General features: G+C 40.0%; 1 protein-coding gene across 2 annotated transcripts in view; it reads left to right on the top strand.

Annotated features, from left to right (window-relative positions):
- Positions 1 to 283: 283 nt before the first annotated feature.
- PTER (phosphotriesterase related) overlaps positions 284 to 21,822 on the top strand; it is a 58,647-nt gene continuing 37,108 nt past the window's right edge. The window contains exon 1 of one of the 2 annotated variants that reach the window (XM_006176240.2): positions 284 to 388. The gene's annotated coding sequence lies outside the window, so the exon portion shown is untranslated. The remainder of the gene's footprint in view (positions 389 to 21,822) is intronic. The other variant, XM_014551977.2, reaches the window with a different exon arrangement.

The raw sequence follows: 21,822 nt of genomic DNA, 5'->3' as shown, positions 1-21,822 counted from the left end.
GATCCCCTACCCAGGATAGGCCACGCCGCCTGAGCTAGGAGCTCAAACTCATCCTGGAGGCGGGCGGGGCGGGCGGGGCGGGGCCCGCTGGGTGTGGCCTAAGGCTGACGGCGGGCCCCGCCTGGCGTCCTGTGGGAGTGACCTAGGGCCAGGGTGGGCGTGGCCTGGAAGCTGGGCGGGGCGGGGCCCGGTCCTCCCCGACGCGGCCCGGGGACCCGCGGGCGGGGAGAAAGCCACACTGGTGGGGTGGGGGTGGGGTGAAGTGGGAGGTGATTGGGGCGCGTTAAAGGAAGTTGGCCCTGCCGAGGGTCCCCGGGGAGAAGGCGGCGCGCAGCGAGCGGAGGGAAGGCGCCTGGGAGCCGGAGCGGGCGCGGGAGCTGTGGGCCCGGTAGGAAGGGTGGGGTCACTGCCGAGCTGGGCGTGTGAAACCCCGCGGGGAGCCCCCGCAGCGGTCCGCCGTGGGGAAGGAGCCTCAAAGCAGACTCTAGGGCTTTGGCGTGCTGCTGACTTGAAGGAAGCTGCAAAGACAGTGATCTTGCGGCTGCGTGAGGCCTAGGAGGCGGGCCTGGGCTTGAGGTGGCTGGTTACCCCGAAGTCTAAATTCCTGCAAACCCTTGCTTGAAACCCAAGGCTCAGAGAGGGTCCCGGCATGGCTTGAGCTCAGGGTTGCTCCACAGAAATGCTCCTGCGTCGTCGTTGGGCAGCTGTGCTGGGATAGGGGCGGGGGAAGGAGGTGTTGTCTATTCCACGCTCTTTCTCCTTTAATAAGATTTGAAATCAGACCTCTAAGCCTTGGGCTTCAGCGTTCCCCCTTTATTTTACCGTCATGGTCCTTCTAGCATAAGATATTTCGTTGCAGATACTACTATATATAAAATAGACGAACAACAGGTCCTACTGTTTAGCACAGGGAACGATGTTCAATATCTTATAATAACATAATGATAAAGATATAAAAAGTACATATATATGTGTAACTGAATCACTATGCTGCACACTGGAAACTAAGAACATGTTAAATCAACTGCACTTCAATTTTTTTTTTTAAAGACATTTCAAATACACGAGTGTGGATATGATCGTGGTATTTACAGCCACAGTGTTGTGATATTTGTGAAGACGCCTCAGGTGCAGTCACACCTGGGATGGGGGGACGTTTAGAGACGAGCACTTTCTCCTTGTGTAGACACATGAGTCTTGTTATTCTTAAATCACCTCTGCAGTGGAGGAAGCCGACAAGCATTTATTCCTATCCTAAAGGATACTCACACTCATTGTCATACAGAATGAAGTCAGTAAGAAAAGAGCCCTAAGACTTACGACTCCTCCTTGGCCAGTTACATTTTATTTTAGGCAGTAGGGGTGTACAGCAGCTATCTGGAAGGCCTGATGTAATTTCAGAAATAACCAACCCCTTCAAAATGAAATCTCAGTGCACATGGCAAAGAAAAAGAGATCAGACAACATGCTCACTGTTGATAGCAAGATAGCAACTCAATTTTAAAAAGAATCATTTGAATACAAAATTCACAGAGTGATGCTTTAAGAAACTACATGTTCATATGTGGAGGCCAGATGTTGCTTTATAGTAGAAAAGTGACTAAAATATATATAGCATAGATTTTTGGAATAAAATAGTAAAATACATTTTATTTCCATTCTTTGATCTTAGAATCACAATGGGAATGCCTAAGCCTATTTTTTTTGACAGTTAGAAAAAGCTAATTACCAGGGGTCTTCTCTGAGCGCTGTATCTTCTAATTTAATCAATTTAATCATCTCCACAGCCCTGTGAGGTGTTCTGATGTTACAGAGGAGAAAGTTAAGGCACAGAAGAGTGAGGCCATGCTGCTGGCAAGTTGGGGGCGGGGGGGGGGGGGGATCTGTCTATCTAACTCCAAAACCTGTGCCCTTATCCACTCGTAGTTTCTTTTCACAAGTGTACCCCATATCCAACAAGGAATAAAGACACACTGATAGAGCAGAAAGACAGATTGCTGGATTAAAGAACTCAAAGGACCCATGAGTAGAGCCTAATTCTAGTTCTGGTTTCAGCTCTTTAACTTTGTACACATTACTTACTTCTTTCTAAACACATAAATGTAATTGATCTCTAGCTTCTACTAGATCCAGAAATCTGTAGGTTTGTGAAAATAAGATTCTCCTTTTACCATCTAGAGATATTTTTGGTTGCATTTGGTGTTGAAATTATAGGGTGGTCAGGAAGGGTCAGGTTATTCATTCAAGAAATGTGTACTGTGTACCTGGACAGGCACTGGGGCTGCAACAGAGAACAGGACAGATAAAGACTCTAGCTTCTTGGAGTGTGTATTGTGGTTGGAGGCAGAGGGGCTGGAGGAAACAAAGAAGGAACCAACTGACAAATTAACAGACAGCTACAAATTGTAAACAGAGGGCTGTGACAAAGAAAAATGGAGTAGGAGGCACTACATTTTTAAAAATGCACCCTATAATTTAACAGATTAAAACAACAGACATTTATCATCTCAGTTTCCGTGGGTCTGAAATTTGGGTATGAGAGGTTTGGGTGGTTTGGGCTCAGGGTCGTTCACGTGTCAAGCTGTGAACCAAGGCGGCAGTAGTCTCAAGTCTTGACTGGATCTTGACTTGTAGGATCTTGACTCGTAGAATCTGCATCTTAGCTCTTTCATGTGGCTGTTGACAGACTTCAGCTGGCTGTTGGCCAGAGACTGCAGTTCCTTACCATATGGACCTCTGCACAGGGTTACTCATGATGTGGCTTCCCCAGAGCAAATGGTCCAGAGGAGAAAGGAAACTCAAGATGGAAGCTACCACCCTTTTTTAGAACCTGATCTCAGAAGTGGCACCCCATCCCTTCTGCTGTATGCCACTGATCACACCAACCCAACTACACAAGGGGACTGGAGGACTGGAGTTGTGGGAGGCCACTGTCGAGGCTGCTGGCCACAAGGTCGATGGGATGTCCAGGGGGAATGTTATATAGGCTGCTGGATATATTACAGTGTTGCTCCCAGGAGCAATCTGGGCTACAGATAAGTATTTGGAACTCAGTCATGATATATATGAAGTTGAGAATGTGCAAGAGTACCTGGGGAGGGACTAGAGATGGAGAAGGGACCCTGACTCAGTCCTGAAGAGCCCAACCTTTAGAGGGAGGTGCAGGAGGATCCAGCAAGGAGGATGGCCAGTGAGGTGGGAGGAGAATCAGGACAGTGTGTGTTCTGGGGGTGGCTTAATGGAAAAAGAGGTTTCACTGGACAAGTTGCCCCTTCCCTATGAAGGGTAAAAAATACCTTGACTATGGCTGAAGGGAAAAGAATTTCTGGGAAAAAATGCAACTTAATACAATTTGCAGTGTGTATAGTTAAATTTTGACCTAGATAGGAGCAAAGAGCAGGAGATCATATTTAGAGTCTTGAAAAGTCTATGCCTGTGTACTTAGTGCCCTCTAGGTCTGGGGCTTGGCCAGGAGAGCCCCAGGATTCCATGAGGTAGAGAGCCCCTATGTAAGTTTTGTAGGGTTTGCTGTCAGATTTAAGCTTGAAGACAAAGTAATGAGCTGTATGGAATGGGAGGAGCTTCTGACCCCAGAAAGTATACATTTTTGCTTCCATATGCTTTAAAGTGTTAGGATTATATGAAGAATCTTCTCAAATGTCTTAAATACCCCCAGTGAACAGGAACATTGCTGAGAATCCCTTAAGCTGTGTTCTGCCCTATGAACTTCATTCTTCATAAGAGAGTCTGAGATGGTTCTTGAATATGTTTTTCATACACTTGTGGCCTCATTCTTCTGTTCTCAGTGGTTCTTGTTTTTCTTTAAAAAAAAAATTTCATTTAACAAAAAAAGCCTTCTCATTCACAGACATTTCCCCCTCACTTAAAAATAAAGGAAAAAGAAGAAAAATAAAAGGCCTGCTCCCACCTGGTCGCCTGGCCTAACCTGGCTCTGTGGTTCTGATGACCTGCTTCATGAAAGCATTATCTCCTTGGGTACAAACGTCTCTGCCTGCTGGGCGTGGGAGGCCTAAGTGTCCTTCATTTCTCTGCCCTCTTCCAATGAGGCGATGAAATATAGGTGGAGTGACCTGTGTCACTTCCAGGTGGATGCTCTAAAAGCCAGTGAGAGATTTGCCCCACTCTCCTTCCCTCCACTAGAATGACCATCAGTTTTCTAGGTAGTGGCTGTCCTGTGAGCTTGGGTCATGGAATGAAAATAACCAGCAGAGCCCCCGTCACTCTGCACTAGACACATAGTGTGAGCCAGAAATCAGCTTTTGTTACATTTAGACCCTGTGATTTGGGGATTTGTTTGTTAAAGCAACATAACCTAGCCTGTCCTGACCAATACACTCAGGTAAGGTCTGAGCCGCATGCCTCCAGGGATTACTGGCTTCTGGTCTACCAGACACCTTGGGAACCTAAGAGCAAAGGTGCTGTAAAAAGCTTGCTCTTGTGACCAACATTCCTCTTACTGTTGATGAGATAGCAGGTGGACTTGTTTCCATGACGCTCAAGTCAGCTTTATGATTTTAATCAAAAGTGGCAAAAATGGCATTTAGCTGTCTAACTACATTCTGAAAGGGCAGGCAGCCGGTGTTGAAGTATAAAATACACAAAGGCTCAATGCCCACAAGGGATAGAATTAAGGCTCTCATTTTAAAATATGGTTTGTTTTTTTTTTCCGGCAGGAGGAGGTAATTAGGTTTATTTATTTTTTAACAGAGGTACTGGGGATTGAACCCAGGACCTCATGCTTGCTAAACATGCACTCTACCACTGAGCTATACCCTCCCTCCTAAGGTTCTCGTTTTCATTTTGAAAAACATAATCCCCCCCTCTTCTCTGTATACATGTGTGTATATATATTTATTTATATACATATTTAAAATTTTCAGTATCCTTCCAGGTATCCCAATATAGAGGAATGTTCATTGGTTCATTGTTAAGGATAGTTCTTTCCCAACGTAGTTAGATCTATCAGTGGATGCATTTCAGATATTATTTTGTTACCAAGGGACACTTGAAATGAATCATTCATACTTACCATTGACTAATTTCTAAATGTTTTAAAGCAGCTTCAAAGAGCACTTTAAATATGACTTCCTGGCTACATTATTTCAGATCTAAGAGGATCAGAATAGATGTTGCCCTCCACGTCCTGGAAGCCATGTGTTCCTTCTTTTCCTCTGACTTAAACAGAAGTGAAGCAGGGAGCATTTTGCTTAGGGCAGAGCCAGGCTGCCTTCTTAGGGATGTTGGCTATAAATCCACTCTCCCTAGAGGTTCACAATCAAAGTTCTCCCCCTCTCTTATTCAGACGAGTGATATGATGATGATAAATTGCTTGGACATGACTGCCCCAAGCACTGGGGTGATGAATTATGTTGTTCAGGGCATGACCAAAGATTCTCCACTGTCAGTCTGCAACATTGAATATTGGCAGTATTCATAAATAGCTTTCTGCCAATTTTGGTCTCTGCTCTGCATGTTAAATCCTGTTTTCACAGGTCATGGTTCTTAGTTCTTAATCGTCTCTGTCTTCCCCTGAATTCACTTAGCTAATCAACCTTTTGTTTTTTTCTGTTCCCTACTCACTAAAAGGGTGGGCTGTTCTCACAGTTGTGTTCGGTAAACATTGAGTCTTTCTTCACAGAAACTGTTAAAATAATAATTATCTGTCCTTTTCTCTAAATCCGGAGTAATAACAGCTTATCTTGCAGTGGCTTAATTGGGTAATTATTTAGTGTTTGAAAAGCACTTTGAAGAGACTATTGGTAAATATTATTGTTAGTTTAATGCTCCTTTGTGTAATTGAAAGTTCATTGCAACCACAAAACCATCAGTATTAGTGTGTGCCAACAAAGCTGTCTTTCTTAATATTGGTTACTATTTTCAAAATTATATGTGTATTGATTTTTGAAATATTTAAGTTGTTTTCACACACTCTCAACATTATCATGTTTATACTGTTGCGTTTCTACGTCTCAGCTGCTACATTCCTTATGTATCTGAAAAAGTTAGATGTCATTAGTTTTGGTCTCTCAAAGTTTGGAGGAAATGTAAAATGCGATTCCTAACTTAGGGGTATCTCACATCATACGGCTGCCACATCTGCTGTGTGTGGCATCTGCTTAACTTTTCAGCAAGCTTTCCTATTAAGCCCTGACAAATAACTGCAATAATGATTTATTTAGTCAGAGACCATACACTGAGCTGTCACCTCATTGGCATTAACATTTGTCAAAAAGGGTTAGATTATACTGCATATGCCTGACCAGACCCTTCGACAAATTGTCTACTCACTTTATAGACCCGGAACCCCCAGGTGTAATTAAAAGCCACTTCTGTAGCTTGGACTGCATGACCTCCATTACTGACCGTATTAGTTTGCTAGGGCTGCATAACAAAATAAACAGCAGAAATTGATTTTCCCATCATTCTGGAGGCTGGAAGTCCAAGGTCAAGGTGCTAGTAGATTTGGTTCCTTTTGAAGTCTCTCTTTTTGGACTGATGGTCTCCTTCTCCCTCTGTCCTCACACGGTCTTCTTTCTGTGTCCTAATCTCTTCTTAGAACTACACAAAATAGTCATATTCAGTTAGGACCGACTCTAACAAACCCACTTCAATGTAATTGCCTCTTTAAAGCCCCTATCTCCAAATGCAGTCCCACTCTGAGATGCTGGGGGTTAGAACTTCCACGGAAGAATGTTTGGAAGGGGCACAGTTCAGCCTAGCTTACAATAATAATGGTGTCTAGAAACTACCATTTTAGTCATTTTCTCTGATTATCAAATTGAGCAATCAAGGGATAACTACAAATCTTGGGAGGGTCTACTCAGCTCTAATACTTCTCCTTAACATTACCTGGAGGAGAGCTTTACGCTTTGGGACTTAAAAGACTGAACTAATTCGATAAAACTAAAACCACATTATTAAATGAACTCTGTATAATTTATTAAACGATTAACCATGAAAGGGACATAATCAAGTGTACCTTGCTATCTGATCTACAACCATCCAAATATTTGTTACGATAACTCACAAATTTTTTTTTTTCTCTCTGGATCAAAAATGTGCTATGACAAGTCTGCATACTTGGGCCATCAGAAAGGGCAACAGGAGATAAAGTACCGCTGTGGTCCTAGCTCACATCTTCTCCCTCGAGGGTGCCGTCTTGTGCTCCTGCTGTTAGATGTGTTCTGAATTACTGCCTCCGTGTTATCAGCTGAAAATGTCTAAGAAAGCAGAAGAGTCTCTGAAGAAAGATGATGGGCCCAAGTAGAAACCAGATAAGCCCTTATATTTGAAGAAATATCGGGGATGTGAAAGCCTCAGAGACCTCAATGTGACCTGTCCCCATCTCCCACGCACACTAGGGCTGATCGTGGAAAACTTTTCAGTGTTCAATTTCAGAACAGAATGGCAGTCTTTTTTTTTTTTTTTTAATTCTTTGGAAAAATTGTCTTTTGCAGCAAACTTATAGCCAGAAATCCTTAGAGGATTGTTATGTGGGTTTATAAAAGTACGTTAGTAATATTTAGCATAATTGGTGGACTGAGAAACATGATTTTCCCTTCAAAATCTGTTGTTGAACTATGGTTGAAGCTGAGTGATGGATACACAGAGGTTCACTGTACTAGTCTCTCTACATTTGTAAGCTTTTAAAAATGTCCATATTAAAGAGTTTAAATAAATGAATTAATTTGTAAAAAAGAGGAAATGATTTTATGTTCATATAAAATCAATTTCTTCTTTATATATATTATATACAATGAATGTATAAAATTCACTTCTCCTTTCTATATAAGTACAGGTTCTGGGATGCATTTTTTGATGCCATCACATTTTCTGGGACAGATTAAATTTTAGCAATGAGGTGTGCATGCACACTTAAGAGAACACACGTATGAGGAGAATGTTTTCACTACCAGTTGCTCCATAGAAAAGTACTGTTGAAACCTCTACTTGGGAAAGATATAAGGGCATCTTTGCTAGTTTGAAGCTCGATTATTGGACACACATTTTTATTTATGGCTCCCTGGTCTGTGGCACGTCTACCATTTCACAAGTCGGAGTTTCCCAGGCTGCAGTTTCTCCAAGTTCAGTTTTTAACTTCAGAGACGTTCCATTTGCCACCACACAAATCCATTTAACACAGGAATTCCAGAGGAGGCCACTCGCTTCCAATGCCCCATGCCCAGCTGAAGCCCTTCTGCCCATGCTTTCCATAAAAATGTCCTTGGCTGTTTCAAGAGTCATCTTTACAGGCCGACACTGGGCGAGAAATGAGCTCTACTGAGACCCCACATCCCTGCCTCCTGCCTGCGCCTCCCTGCCAGCGCCCATCCCAGGTCTCCCAGCTCCATAGGCAGAATCAGGGACTGTCCTGAGGCCTCACTTGTGAGTCTCACTCACATTTCTGTGCAAGTCTAAGGCCTGACATTGATTCCCTTTTGCTTCTGTGTTGCTTTCGACTTGCCCCATTATCAACCAGAGAAGAACAAATTCCGAGGGTTCCTCTTTCTTCTGTGCAACTAAGTGGGAGCAGCTGAGTGCATATGTAGTGAAGATCCCACTGTCTGGAGTACAGACATTACTGAGACGTTGACCTTAACAGCCATTTGTGACCTGTTCAGGATCCAGGGAGAGAGAAGCTTCTAGCAAATCCAGTTTCAGTATACCTTTTTGACTTCTTTCATTCCTCCAAGGTATAGCCTTTTCGCTTTTTGCCTATCAGTGTATTTCAGTAGAAAAATTACAATACTTCAAGCTAAGAGGTCCAAGTCTAAAATGGTCTCTGTAGTTGTATATATTCTTGTCTGGTGAATGTCATCTAATTGTTAGATTTAAAATATCAAAACATACACAGTTTCTAGCCTTGGGGATACTTCACAGGCCTTTGCTATTACTTCTTCTTGCTACAATGAGGTCAAAAGGATCTGTTTCTAAATTCCTCTGCTATCTCATAGACCAAATCAGAATTGAAAAAAAAATTTTTTTTTTAATGCAGAGTTTTCATAGTTCTTTATGTAGGGACATTGTAGCTTTTTTGGTGAACCTGTTTCCACGTCTTTGTTTTTATTTTTTGTATTGGTAATACCTTGGCCAAATAAGTTTTCATTAATTATTCCTATATAATGTAATGATTTTACAACATTGGCACCAAAGGGGAATTTCTTTATATGTAGCGATGGATTAAACTTTACAGTTTTATTCTATAAAAATTGGAAGCTTACAAAGTAGCTCTACTAAGTCTGACCATAATGTCTCCACCCATATTCTTTACACTATATAATATCATATTTACATTTTAAAATCAACATCATTTAAAATAATGTCGACAATTATAGGATCAATGAAAAGGTCTGAGAGTTAAAGTTGGAAAATAGCTTTCTCTGCCTAGTTAGAAGTCAAGGTGATGACCTGGGGGATGTTACCCCAGGAACAAATGTTAGCTTTTTGATAGGCCTGAAAAAATAAATGTGTTACAAGACATTGCAGAGATGTTAAATGCCCTTTAATTTGCACAAACTCAGTGTAATATTCATCAGAGTGAATGAATTCATCGCTTATTAATATTCATCAAGTTTATCAAATTTGATTCATTCTCATATCGTCCTTGAGTGTTTGCTATGCCTACGTATTACCTTTAATTACTTAGCATTTTCCTCGAATCCAACCCTCTGCTTTCCTTCAGCCTCATCCTAAGCACTAATATCCATGAAATCACAGGCTTGCCGTGTTCATTACTTTTCTCTAAAACACATGAAAACAAATAAATACTTGTTTAAAATGTTTTTAAATGCCCATCTATTATCTAAAATCAGTTTGAACTACCAGTGGAATACGTTTCACACCTTCTGAAAACACTGACAAAAAGCAAGCAGATTATTGACTTTTTCTTACTTATCTCACCATCTACTAAAAATTAAAATAACTCTTTGTTGTAAAAGTTGGCACAGAGTCATTTTCAGAATAGTTTTCTGTCCTTGTACTATGATGGTTAGAAAAGGTGGAAACATTAGAAAATGTATACACATGTACGTATATGTGTTTATGTACACGTATGCATCGGTAATGGATCATTTTAGCTGTTATTTGGGAAGGAGCCAAGAGTTTTCATTTGCTTAGACAGTCAGCATCATTTATTTGAGGGCTAATTAGCCACCATTATTTTATACCAGTGCCTCTATGTTACTGTTAGTCATACGCAAAATGAAGAGTGAACTTAAAAAAAGTAATCATCTGGGGTGTGAGGTATTTTTCATTCATCTGCTAGTAATAATCTGAAGTTTATAGTAAAGTAAATACGGTAATGTGGTTTGTTACAGTCTGGTTTGCCCCATGAGAGATCAGAAAAGACTTAGAAAGATATCAATAGCTTTTACATTCCTTGTGTAACTATGTCCTGCCTGCTTTTCTCCTACTTGTAAAGCCCCACTTGTTGAACATCTAAACAAAGTGAACTCATGGGGAGCAGCTGTAAACCTGGTTTAGAGGTCACTTAATGCCTCTTCACATGGAATCAGAGAAGATGTATCCGGGAGGAACCCTACAGATCACCTTACCTAATTCCTTTGTTTTATTAATGAGAAAACAGGCCTACAGATTGATTTGCTCAATAATACATTTTTTGCATATCAACTTTGGGGGGGAGGGTAAACTTCTATATAGTTGGTAAACTTCTGGCTTTTCCTCCTCTTGGGGAAATAGCGATATGTTCATGAAGTATTATGTTGTCCCATCTGGGTGCCTTCTTCTATTTTCAAAATACAGTAAGTAGACATTAATTTTTGGTGGCACTTAAGATACTTTATAGCTTCTAACTTTTGTTTGTATCAAATAAAAAAGTTAACCTATTGCATAGTATCAGGAGTGGTGTCTGTTGCTTTGAATACATTTGCACAAGAGAGGGAAAGTGATATTTTTTTAAGCAGTGACAAGATATATTTTCCATAATAAAATTTTGTTCTTATGCTTAGTGCACTTGGATTCCAACATCCCTGAGTTCTTGATTTTTAATCTGTGCGTAATAATAATAAAATAATTAAAAAACTGATAATCAAATGTAATAAAAGTAAGTTTTGATATGAATTCATAATGAAAAATGTATGAAACGAGTCACTGAGGAGAACAGACAGGGAAGTGAGAGTTTAATTTCATGTGATGCCTAAACAAGAACTCAAGGAGGAACAGAGTAGCAAGCGCCATAGACTTTACGTATGAAATTAAAAATAACTTTGAGAGGAAGGACAGCTAATTTTGTTTATGTAATAAGTTTCTATTGCTCCACAGTTTGTCGGTAAAAGCAGCTTGGAGCACTTAGAGAGCCCATCTTTATCCTCACTGTGTTCCAATTTAAAAAGTGTTAATACTTTTTTTTGGAAACTGAGCCACGGAGTAGTTCTGAGATCTCCCCAGCACCCGTAGTTCGAGAAGGAAATTGAGTGACCATTCCCCCTCGAAATGCTGTCATTTGCCATCCGCAAGAAGGCAGGCAAGTCTTGAAAAACACAAAAGACATGGCCAGTTGCTGATTCTTCTGTGGTTAATGCTACAGGAGAGTCCAGACTCCAACACATCTGCTCCCTGCGTTTTCAGACCCACTAGCAGCTCTGAAGCCTATGCCTTCTCCCCAGTCTCATTAATTTACTCCTTCATCCATGAACATCTTTAGGATGCCTTCCACCAGCCGGTCGTGGCTCTAAATGCTGGGTGTGACGTGGTTCTCACTGAACACTGAGCAGAGAGGATTCCTTGAGAGTTAGGATAATATATCTGCAGTTCTCCTGTGGTGTCTCCAGAGAGTGTCAGAGGATTAGAGGCCCCTCCCATGAACACAGTGCCCTGCCCGGCTCTGCAGGATCTGTCGTTTGTCACAGACACAGCACAGTCACTTTACAACATGGCCTCCAGCCAGAGAGAGTGTCAGGGACTGGGTGGTGCTTTTCTGAGGCTTGGTCTTATGCTTGAAGAGAGCACCTGCCCTCTTTCCTCTCTTAGCAATAAAACTCAAGCTGCAGCTTTCATGCTCTGCACTGAAAGCAGGAGAGATCCAGGCAGAGGAGAGGATTCCCCCTCACAGCCTCTTCTTGCTTCCTCCGTGGGGTGAGATGTGGCTGCGTCCTCTGCTATTGTCTTTGGCGTTCGTCCTTCCCAGAGTTAGTGACTACAAAGATGACAGCCAGACTCATGAACGCTGGTAACCTGGGTTCATTTTCTGCCATACAGTCTGACCCTTTATTCACTGGCAAACATTTTCTCTCCAGGAGCACCTGGTATGGTTGCACTCACAGCCACGTACTGCTGGTGACTTCAGAATTTAGCATTAGAGTGTTCGCCGCGTTCACCTACACGCTGCTAAGCCTGACTACAGCGTAAACTCCGGGAAGACGGGGACCACGTGTCTGCTTTTCCTCTCTATACCACAGAGAGGGACTGACCTCCTTTCTCACTGCTGTGTGAGTCCTAAACAAACAAAAACAAACCGAAACAAAACACTGACCTCTTGTGAAAGGACATCTCTTCAATTAAGCGTCACGAGGCAAACCTTCCTGCAACGTGCCCTGACCTTCTGAGATGTGAAATGCTTTATCGCTGAGCGCCACTTCTTTACAAATATTTTTTAAGCGTTCGCATCACAACAGCATGGCTCCATGACAATTAATCTTCTGTGGTAATGCAGTGACAATGAGATGATTTCTCTGGAGAATCTATGCTAATACTATTAAAATGCTCTTACAGTGTCAAAATGATTGCAGTGGAAGCATGTGGGGACTATGCTTATGTGATTATGATATTATAGTGATGGGTGATTACCATAGGAAACTACTAATTCAACTCTGCAGGGACTTGCATTATGAAGCCATTATAACATGAGATTATAATGACACAATAACTTGGATGCACATTCGTGATGTGAAAACTAAAAGCTAATTTGAATGCAAGTAGTATTTCCATTAAATTGTAATTAAACATTGAAAGCAACGCTTGTTTAAATTTAAGACGGAGACATGCAGTCCAGAAATGAAAATGGTGGGAAGGGATACATGCCAAGTACAGGCTTAGGAATGGTTAGAACCATTTGCAACTCTGCCCTTTAGAATTTACTAGGGGTGAACGCTCACCTCAAAGTGGCCTCCCCAAACCTTCTCCCCCTCTGCTGGCCTCTAAAGTAACCAAAACCTGTATCAGGACACAAGAACCCTGGAAACACCTCCCATCCTATCACTGCCATCATTAACATTGTAAGCCTCCTTGTTTCATTTTTGGACATAATAGTACCTTACCTCCCTCAACACAAGAGGATAAAGCAGTTTCTTTCCATTGTAAGTAATCTTTTAAAAAATACAACAAAATTAATCCATGTTCAAAATCAGACAAAACAGATAAGCACAAAGGAGAAAAAGGAAGAAAAAGGAAAACCTTAAAAAAAATTCTACCTCTTAGAAATGACCTATATTAGCACCCCTGGGCATTTTCTTTTCTTTCAGACTATTCTCCATGCATAGTATATACATTTTTTCTTCAAAAATTTGTATTGTATAATACCTTAAGGCCTGCCTATTAATTCTCGCCATCCCTGCAAGTTGCAAGATCTATTTCTTAGCCAAGAGAATCCAGTTGATAAGTTTTTGCTTGTTTTTTAAAGGTCAGCTCAAGCTGGACAATTTTACATGTCACCCAGGAAACTATATTTTGCTATTAGGGAATAGTATTTGGCAGGGTTTATGCTGTGCGTATGTCAGTTACAGGATGGGTCTATAGTAAATTTTTCAGAATCTTAGCAACGCTGTACGTACTTCATTAACACTGATCTCTGCTTAGTGATGAACAGTGCATTTGATAAGTCATAGAGTTCTAGCTTGTTCTTAATTGATAATTACTGTATGGCTTAGGTCAACATAAAGATAGATTATGAAAAACTAGGAAAATTTAGGGGCTACTGAACTTGTTAGATACACCCCTGCATTAGCTTGCTCAGATGTCATAAGGACACACAAGAGCTAATACATACTCCCTCCTAATTATGACTCAAAGTGGTTATTACTCCTTGGTTTAAATATAGTTGAGATGAGTTTTTTGTTATTAAGTATTTAGTTCACACTCAGGCTGTATGCCTTATGGTTATTTTTATTACCACTTCTTGCAACAACCAATTTAGGTAGATAAATTTCAGTGACTCGGGTTCTTATTTTTAAAGTTAGGGAAAGGAAAGCACAGCGCACTTAAATGTCTTGCTTCAAGCCATGCAGTCCACACTGAACTTGGGCTTAGATTTTCTGGTCCTGGATAATTGTAGTTTCTTCCTTAGGCAAATGAGGGATGTCCCATCTGAACAGCACTTCCACCTTAATAGCCACCAGTATAACTTAGTGTGATGTTTATAGTAAACACCTATGTGGTTAAATAAAAGGAACACTGGATTGACAACTGAGAGACTAGGTTCTATTCTAGGTTATCTGGCCTTCAAAAGACTAGGATTCAGTTTTTGCATCTAAAATTGAAGCCTTTGAGTTAAATGATCTCCTTAGTCCCTCCCAACTCAAACATTCTGAGATCACATAGTACTTAACACTAATGTAAGTGTTCATATTTTAATTATAAATATTATACATTTTAATATTTAATATTAATAAAAATATTTATTTTACTGGCTTTAAAACAACTGATCTAAATTCAAAAGCATGCCTTATTTCGATACATCTAATCATTTGATGTGTTTTAGCAGACTTGTAATTTGAGTTAAAAATGTCTTTTTTATTTAAGAAATTTATTAAAAGTATTAAAGTTGTAAATATAAATCTAATCCAAAGAAGAGATTAAAATTATGTCCTTTGGGCATAACCTCATTATTGTTAAAGTACAGTTAGAACTGCAAGGAAAGGAAACTTCTGCTCTCATAATTGTACAAGTATACAGATTAATAGTTGTAATCATAACATTTAAAATGTATAACTTTCTGTGAATTCTTAGGAACCAAGTAATAGCAATGACTGAGGTACCAAGTTAAAATATAATGCTAGACAACCTTTCTAAGTCTTTTAGGGTACCTTATTTGTATGAGGGAAATCAAAGCATATTACATTCCTTTTAGATTTAAATACATATACGTGACTAGAGATTATTCAATTAAAATTTTATTACTTGGCTGTAGGGAATTTTCCTAATTTTAGGAGTCTTGTTATCCAGAGAATTTAGAATTACACTAGAGCATTTTTTTTTCTGCCATCCTAAAGATTGGGAAAGAGTGATTATTGTTCTGTCACACATGTAGTTATTACAGATCTGCCCTGGATCCCATTGTTGTAAATCAGTTTTCAGGAGTAGAAATAAGCTGTTTGTTACTCTATTTTAGTACATCAAATACTAGTCATTCCCCAAAGATGTTTCTGTGTCACGTGCCACACTCTCTTAGGACCAGGCAAAATTTGCTGTCTTGCCTTCTTTCCTAGACCCATTACTAAAGATGATCTCTAAAGCATTTTTTCTCAAACTTGAGGGTCCACAAATTCTCAGCAACATTTGTGATTTTTGTGTTTCCACTTTTATGATAATATTAAAGCATATTCTGAATCATCATAACCATCTTACAATGAAATATTGCCATAGGATTTCATTATTTGTATCTCCATTTGTTTTTCAGACTTCAGTGATGAGAAATTATTACCTAAAACCACAGAGAGCATCTGTCTTTTTTTTCCAATGTTTTTTCCCCAAAAACTGGGATCTCTGTTTCCCTGGGAGCCATGACTGTGTTTTCTAGGATGTCAGAAGGTAGAATATTGAGAGTAGTCTGCTAAAGTGATTTGGGCCCTTTAACTTCCTTTCTAAGAAGTAGAGTTGATTTATATGCCAGATCATCTATGGTAACTGCACATCTGTTTGTTTTTCAGAGTCTGACTTTAGAATCTACACCGATATCCTAGGTGTAGAACCAAGAGTCAGGACTTCCTCTGTTTTCTAGTCTTTTCATTCTTCCTAGCACTGCCATTTGTACTGCGTCTTCAGCATAAGCAGCTCTTCTCCCAATATGACCTCCTTAAGACCGGTACCCACTCATCTCTCTGTTGCTGAGGGAAGCGTGGGGAGGGGGTGGGGAGGCAGCTGTGAGAGAACTCAGCCAAGCTTCTGATAAACCAGCCAATCAAAGTGAAGAGATTATACATCATGATACACTGGGATTCTTGTCTTGTGTTCTTTTGCAAGAGAAGGGCAGTGTGTATTTTCTTTGGTGCTCATTTTAGGCATTCATCAATAAGTGTTGGTTGAATCCCAAAGGAGAAGCCTCAGAGGTCATGGTTCCTTTTTATGGGATGTATTCTGCCTTCAGTGAAAATGGGATTGCTCATCATCCTTGGCTGAATAAACCCCATTTCCTCATGGGTGAAACGGGTACAATAATGATAAAAGTGGATTTCTTCTGAAAGTATATCCTATGGCCCAGTCTTCTAGTTGGATACTTTTCAGTGACTCACCTCCTGCTGATCCCTTGCCTATTTCACAGGGACATTATGAGATTTAATTAAAGTGTACAGAGCGCCCTGAGCTCATCAGAGAAACACACGGCGTTATTATTGTAGATCATACTTCTGATATTCCATAATCTATTGAAGGTAATGAAACCAGCAATATAGAAAGCTAGGGCCTTGATACAGTGTGAGTTTTATGAAGACACATTCATACCATGTTATAGTAATAGTGGTCATTGTTGTGGGTTTAAAAGTGCAGAGTTCAATTACTGTGAACTTTCTAATTGTTCTAAGTATTCTGATTTAATTTTTTTCCCGTCAATAAATAACACATTTGAGGGTCAATGAGTATTCAAGTCACACTGTTTTAGGTCAACATTTAAGACTTTCCAGTGTAGTTTTTAAACTCTGATTGTGAAAAGTACTTTACACAGCTAACATTTTAATACATTTGCAATTTAGAAAGGGAAAAAAAGAGAGAGTGCTCATCCAGGACTCCCTTACCCTGAAATGTACTCCTGCTCTTAAAATCCCAGAGGAACAATGAAAATTCACTTTGGTTTCCTAACTCATCTGGCCTTCTGTCTCCAACATTCAGCCTATATTCACACTGCCCATTTAATTACCCTCCTAATACAGGGCTCATCCTCTGGGGCCAGCGCACACGTCAGTGTTTTTCACTACAGACCGTTTACAAACCCCAAAATATGCCCTCCTTTGTTCATGCTACCAGAATGCCTCCTTGCAAAAATCCTCTTAAGGTTCTGCAGCCTCACCTAAATGCCACCTCCTCCAGGAAGCCTTCCTATTCTCTCCCATACGTGTGATGAATGTTACTCAGAAAATCTCGCATTGGATGCTTACCATGTTTCAGGCACTGTGTTGGAGCTCTTCAGCTTCCAACAGGCAGGAGTGTTCTTTTTTCATCTTTGTTTCCCATAGTGTCCTCCTTTGGACACAGTAGATCCTCAGCAAACATTTGCTACATCGAATTGAAATGCACGCAGGTGAAATGTATGGATGCCTGGAAAGCAGGCTCCTTTATGTCACCTTCCTGTGGTCTGAGAATTTAAGGCCCAAGTTATCCCCTCAAACCTAAAAATCAAAGCTGCTTTTCTTAATATTTTGAGAAGAAGAATAATAGCTGGTCACAAACCTTAACAGAAGCCATATCGCTAATGAGAACATCAGATTGCTTTTGGCTGAAAGTGCGTGCCGGCAGTGTGGAAATGAAGGGTGGATACACTGGTTGAACAAACACTTTTCAGGCATCTGCTTCTTGCCGGTAAGTAACGTAGCTCAGAGGTGGTATCCGCTTCTCTGGGTGTCGGAATGGAACTAGTTATATCCATTTATCAAAACAAAACTAGTTATATATATGGCTCCTCTTCCTCAAGCATGGGTGGCGTTTCTCATGCACGTGTCCGGGTAGGCAACAGGTCATGTTTTGGAAGTTTCTAGAACAAGACAAAAAGAGTCCTCTGGCTCTTTATCCTTTTTCTGTGAGACTACCATTCGTGCGTCAAACAGGCTAAGCCTGCCAAACTAAGAGAACATACATGGCACTGATTCTTTCTAAGTCCGAATTAGCTAAGCAGAGTAGCAAATGTCAAGACTTTTCTATGACAGTCTACTGTGTGCTGTTCAAAATAAAAAAACCTGAGATGATTTTGTGGGAAACATCTTTTAGGTAGATAGCTGTTTGTACAATGGAAAGGCTTTCTGGGATTCTGAAAATTATTTTGAAGTGAAACTGTGTTAAAAAAGAAATTAATGTGCATGGTCTATAAGTTTAAAAAATTAGCTGTCAGAGTTATTATCCAGTTTTATTCCTTGTAAAGGAATGGTTACTGCTATGAATCACCTGCAGTAATTACTAAGTAGTTTTAGTTTCCTGGTTTATAATTGGTGTCTACTAATTCAGGTAGGAAAATCCTTGAAGATATAGTCACTTGATTTTGTTTTTATATGCTGAAGAGTCTTGTTCTTATTTCATTAGGGAAAGTTTTGTGTTTTTTTTTTAAGCATATATATTCCTAGGTAGTATTGTGTTGGGTGCAGAAGGATATGCTACAATGGCAGGTTTACTATGTTCTGACAGCTTGGAAGGTGAAGATATAGGAAAGTTGAAAATACAAACACGGCATAAAAACCCACAACCCCAAAACTTTGGGGGAAACATTTTCCCATGCTTTTAAATAATTTTAGCTTGTTGATTTAAGGAAATAATGTGACATGCCACAAAAGGGTGTGCTATGATCTCAGAATTATCTCATCAGAAATATATTGATAAATAATCCAGGAAATTTTTTTTAGCCCTTTTCTAACAACTGTGAACCTCTTCTTCCTTTCTGGTCCCAATTCTACTTCCATTTATAATTTCCCTGCTTCTGCTTTAATATTTGTTTTCTTTATGTTATGTGTCCTTCTTTTATTTATTTAATTTAAATTTTTCCCCTGCTGGAGGTGCTGGGATTGAACCCAGGTCCTTGAGCATGTCAAGCATGCACTCTACCACTGAGCTGTACCTCCTAACCTCCTGCTTTATGTTACATGCCTTTTGTGTAAGTTACCTCAAATCCTTTGTGGAATAAGGCTGGATTAAAATAAGCAAGCATATAGCTATTAATTAAGTACTACTATGTACCAGGCACTGCCGGGGGGCTGAGGAATGAGAAGCAAGACACTGACTCTGCCCTCAAGGAGCTCAAAGTCTGATGGAGAGATGTGAATACAAGACATGAGTTTCAAGGGTAAACTCAGAACTATTGAGAGAACCTAGAATGGGCATCTTACCCAGATTACTTGAGCAACCAGGAGGAAGATCTTCCAATTAGAAATGATGCCAAAGCCCCATCCTGACGGCCAAGTACAAGTTAGCCAAGACAGGAAAAGTGTTGAGGAGGTGGAGTACGAGTAGGTTGGGCTTCTTAGCTCAGGGAAGAAAAAAAAAGGCAGCTTTCAAAGACCTGGAGACAGGCGCAGACATGTTGAGTATCTCCCACAGCCCTCCCTGCCGAGCACAGCATCTTACACTTAAGGGATCCTCCATAAATATTTGTCAGAACCATTATAACTGTTGTTTTAATGGATGGAGAAGCTTGATGTTAATGGGTTAATTTGGGGGGTTGGGGGGTTGCAGAGAGGCTGGGGGAGAAAGTTCAAGAGAAGTAATGTGACCAGGATGGGCAAGGAGAATGTGTTTAGGACCAAATCTGCGGTGCCCTCAGGACCAGACAAGGTTGAAAATAGAGGTGGCTTCTGAGGGAATGACACCAAGTTGAAAATTTAGCCAGAAAATCAGTGGGGGGTGACAGGGAAGGCGCAGGAGGGGAACAATATAAAGTCTGTAGGAAGACCTTGAGGTGAATGAGTCTGGCATTTCTGAGTAACTGGAAGGCCAGGGAGGAGAGGGGTCAGAGAGAAAGTGTGGAGTGAGGGGTGAAATGACTGGAGAAGCAGGCAGGAACTAGATCCTGCAGTGCCTTACAGGTTATGCCCAGTATTTTCTAAGCAGGGAGAGACATGATCAAATCTCTGTTTTATCAGGATCTCTGGTCTACAGGGAACAAATTGGAAGGAGGCCCAGCGGCTAGATAACTGTGTTTAGTTCATCTTTCTAATTGTTTTTCTGGCAGTTAACGTGCCTTTTTAAAAAAGAGATTATTTTTATGGTTTTGTCCTTATATGTGTGTGTGTGTGTGTGTGTGTGTGTGTGTGTGTGTTCAGTTAAAATGTATACCATTTTATACCCCTCTTTTTCACTTATAAATAAATGATGACTCATATTTCATAATTCCTGACACTTTCTAGGAAATGTCTCATTGACTACCCCCACCTACTTTCCTAACCCTACACGGGAGTGTATTCAGTAATGGGATCTTGGTCCTTGTGTGGCTTGACTGTGATAAACATTATTCAGGCTGCTGAACCTTTTCTAAAATTTTCATTGGACTCCAGGTCTAACACTAGAGTCAAGTGCAGCCCACAAAGGACCCAGTCAAAGAGCGTGAGCCACTGCAAAGGCATGTAATTTGATCAGAAGCATTTGCACATGAACAATATCAAATCTTAGGCATGACCGGCAATTAGCAATACTGTGATAATAAAGGAGAATTTGGAACAGCTCTTGAATTCATAATCTTTGTCTGTGTGGTTTAGTTAAAGGATTCAAAATCTATATTCTGTTATTTCACAGGTGACAATAGTATAGGCATTGTTAAGAGTGACCTTTCCTCATTTTTCTCCCTTTCACTGATATAAATGAAACAGACATACATTTTAAAAACTGGAAAATAACATTAAATTGTAATGAAGAAAAAATTATCTATCTTTACTACTTCTACTGCCCTAAGATACACAATACATTTTAGTATTTCCGGTTAAGTTCTACATATATTTAGCTATATACACTCTCCATAAATTTACAGTTTTGTATTTTTTCACATGTTATAAGAGCATTTTCTTATACCACTTTGCATAAGGCTCCATCATATTCCTATAATGGTAAATGTTTTGGTCACTATTCTAAATAATGCCATAAAGAAATCTTTGTGCATAAGTATTTTTCACAGGTAACTAAATATTTCCTTAAGACAGATCCCCCAGCAGCACCGTACCATTTTAAAACTCCAGCTCCACATGGCTAAACTCTTTTTCAGAAAAGTTGGGCAAATTTGCACTTTCCCAGGGTTACATATAGGAGGGCCATATGTCACCATGTTTATGTAATATTACTCATCTTTCACAAACCAGTCAGTGAACAGAGCCAGCTTTGTTTTAACCATCTTCCAAGTGACGCATTCTGCTGGATCTCCAACAATGTAGACACTTCTGCTAACTTTTAGGACTAAGTTGCCATTTATATAGTTTTTATTTATTTATTTTTAACTTTATGTTTTTTAACTTTTTTATTGAGTTATAGTCACTTTTAACTTTATTTTTTGAAGCATAGTTGATTTACAATGTTAGTTTCAGGTGTACAGCAAAGCAATTCAGTTATATATATACATACGTACATACATATATAATTCAGATTCCTTTCCATTATAGCTTATTACAAGAAACTGAATATAGTTCCCTGTGCTATACAATAGGTCCTTGCAAGTTGCCATTTAGAATGGAAAGCTTTTTTTTTTCCAAATGCAAAGCTGGATTTCTATCTATGAAAAATTGCAAATGGTTATTTGTGTTTCCCACACTGCAAATCTAAGTTCCTTCAAAGATGTATACATTTTAAATGCTTTTATTAATAAGCACTGTTCACACAAAATTGAAATCAAACTCCCTTCTCTGCCACCATGTTTTGGGGCTTATCTGGCAGGAGTAATTCCAAATAAATATC

This window comes from Camelus ferus, chromosome 35 (genome assembly GCF_009834535.1).
Source record: "Camelus ferus isolate YT-003-E chromosome 35, BCGSAC_Cfer_1.0, whole genome shotgun sequence".
NCBI classification, from domain to species: Eukaryota; Metazoa; Chordata; class Mammalia; order Artiodactyla; family Camelidae; genus Camelus; species Camelus ferus.
Note: the sequence above shows the minus strand (reverse complement) of the source record. Positions and strands in the feature narration are given on the sequence as shown.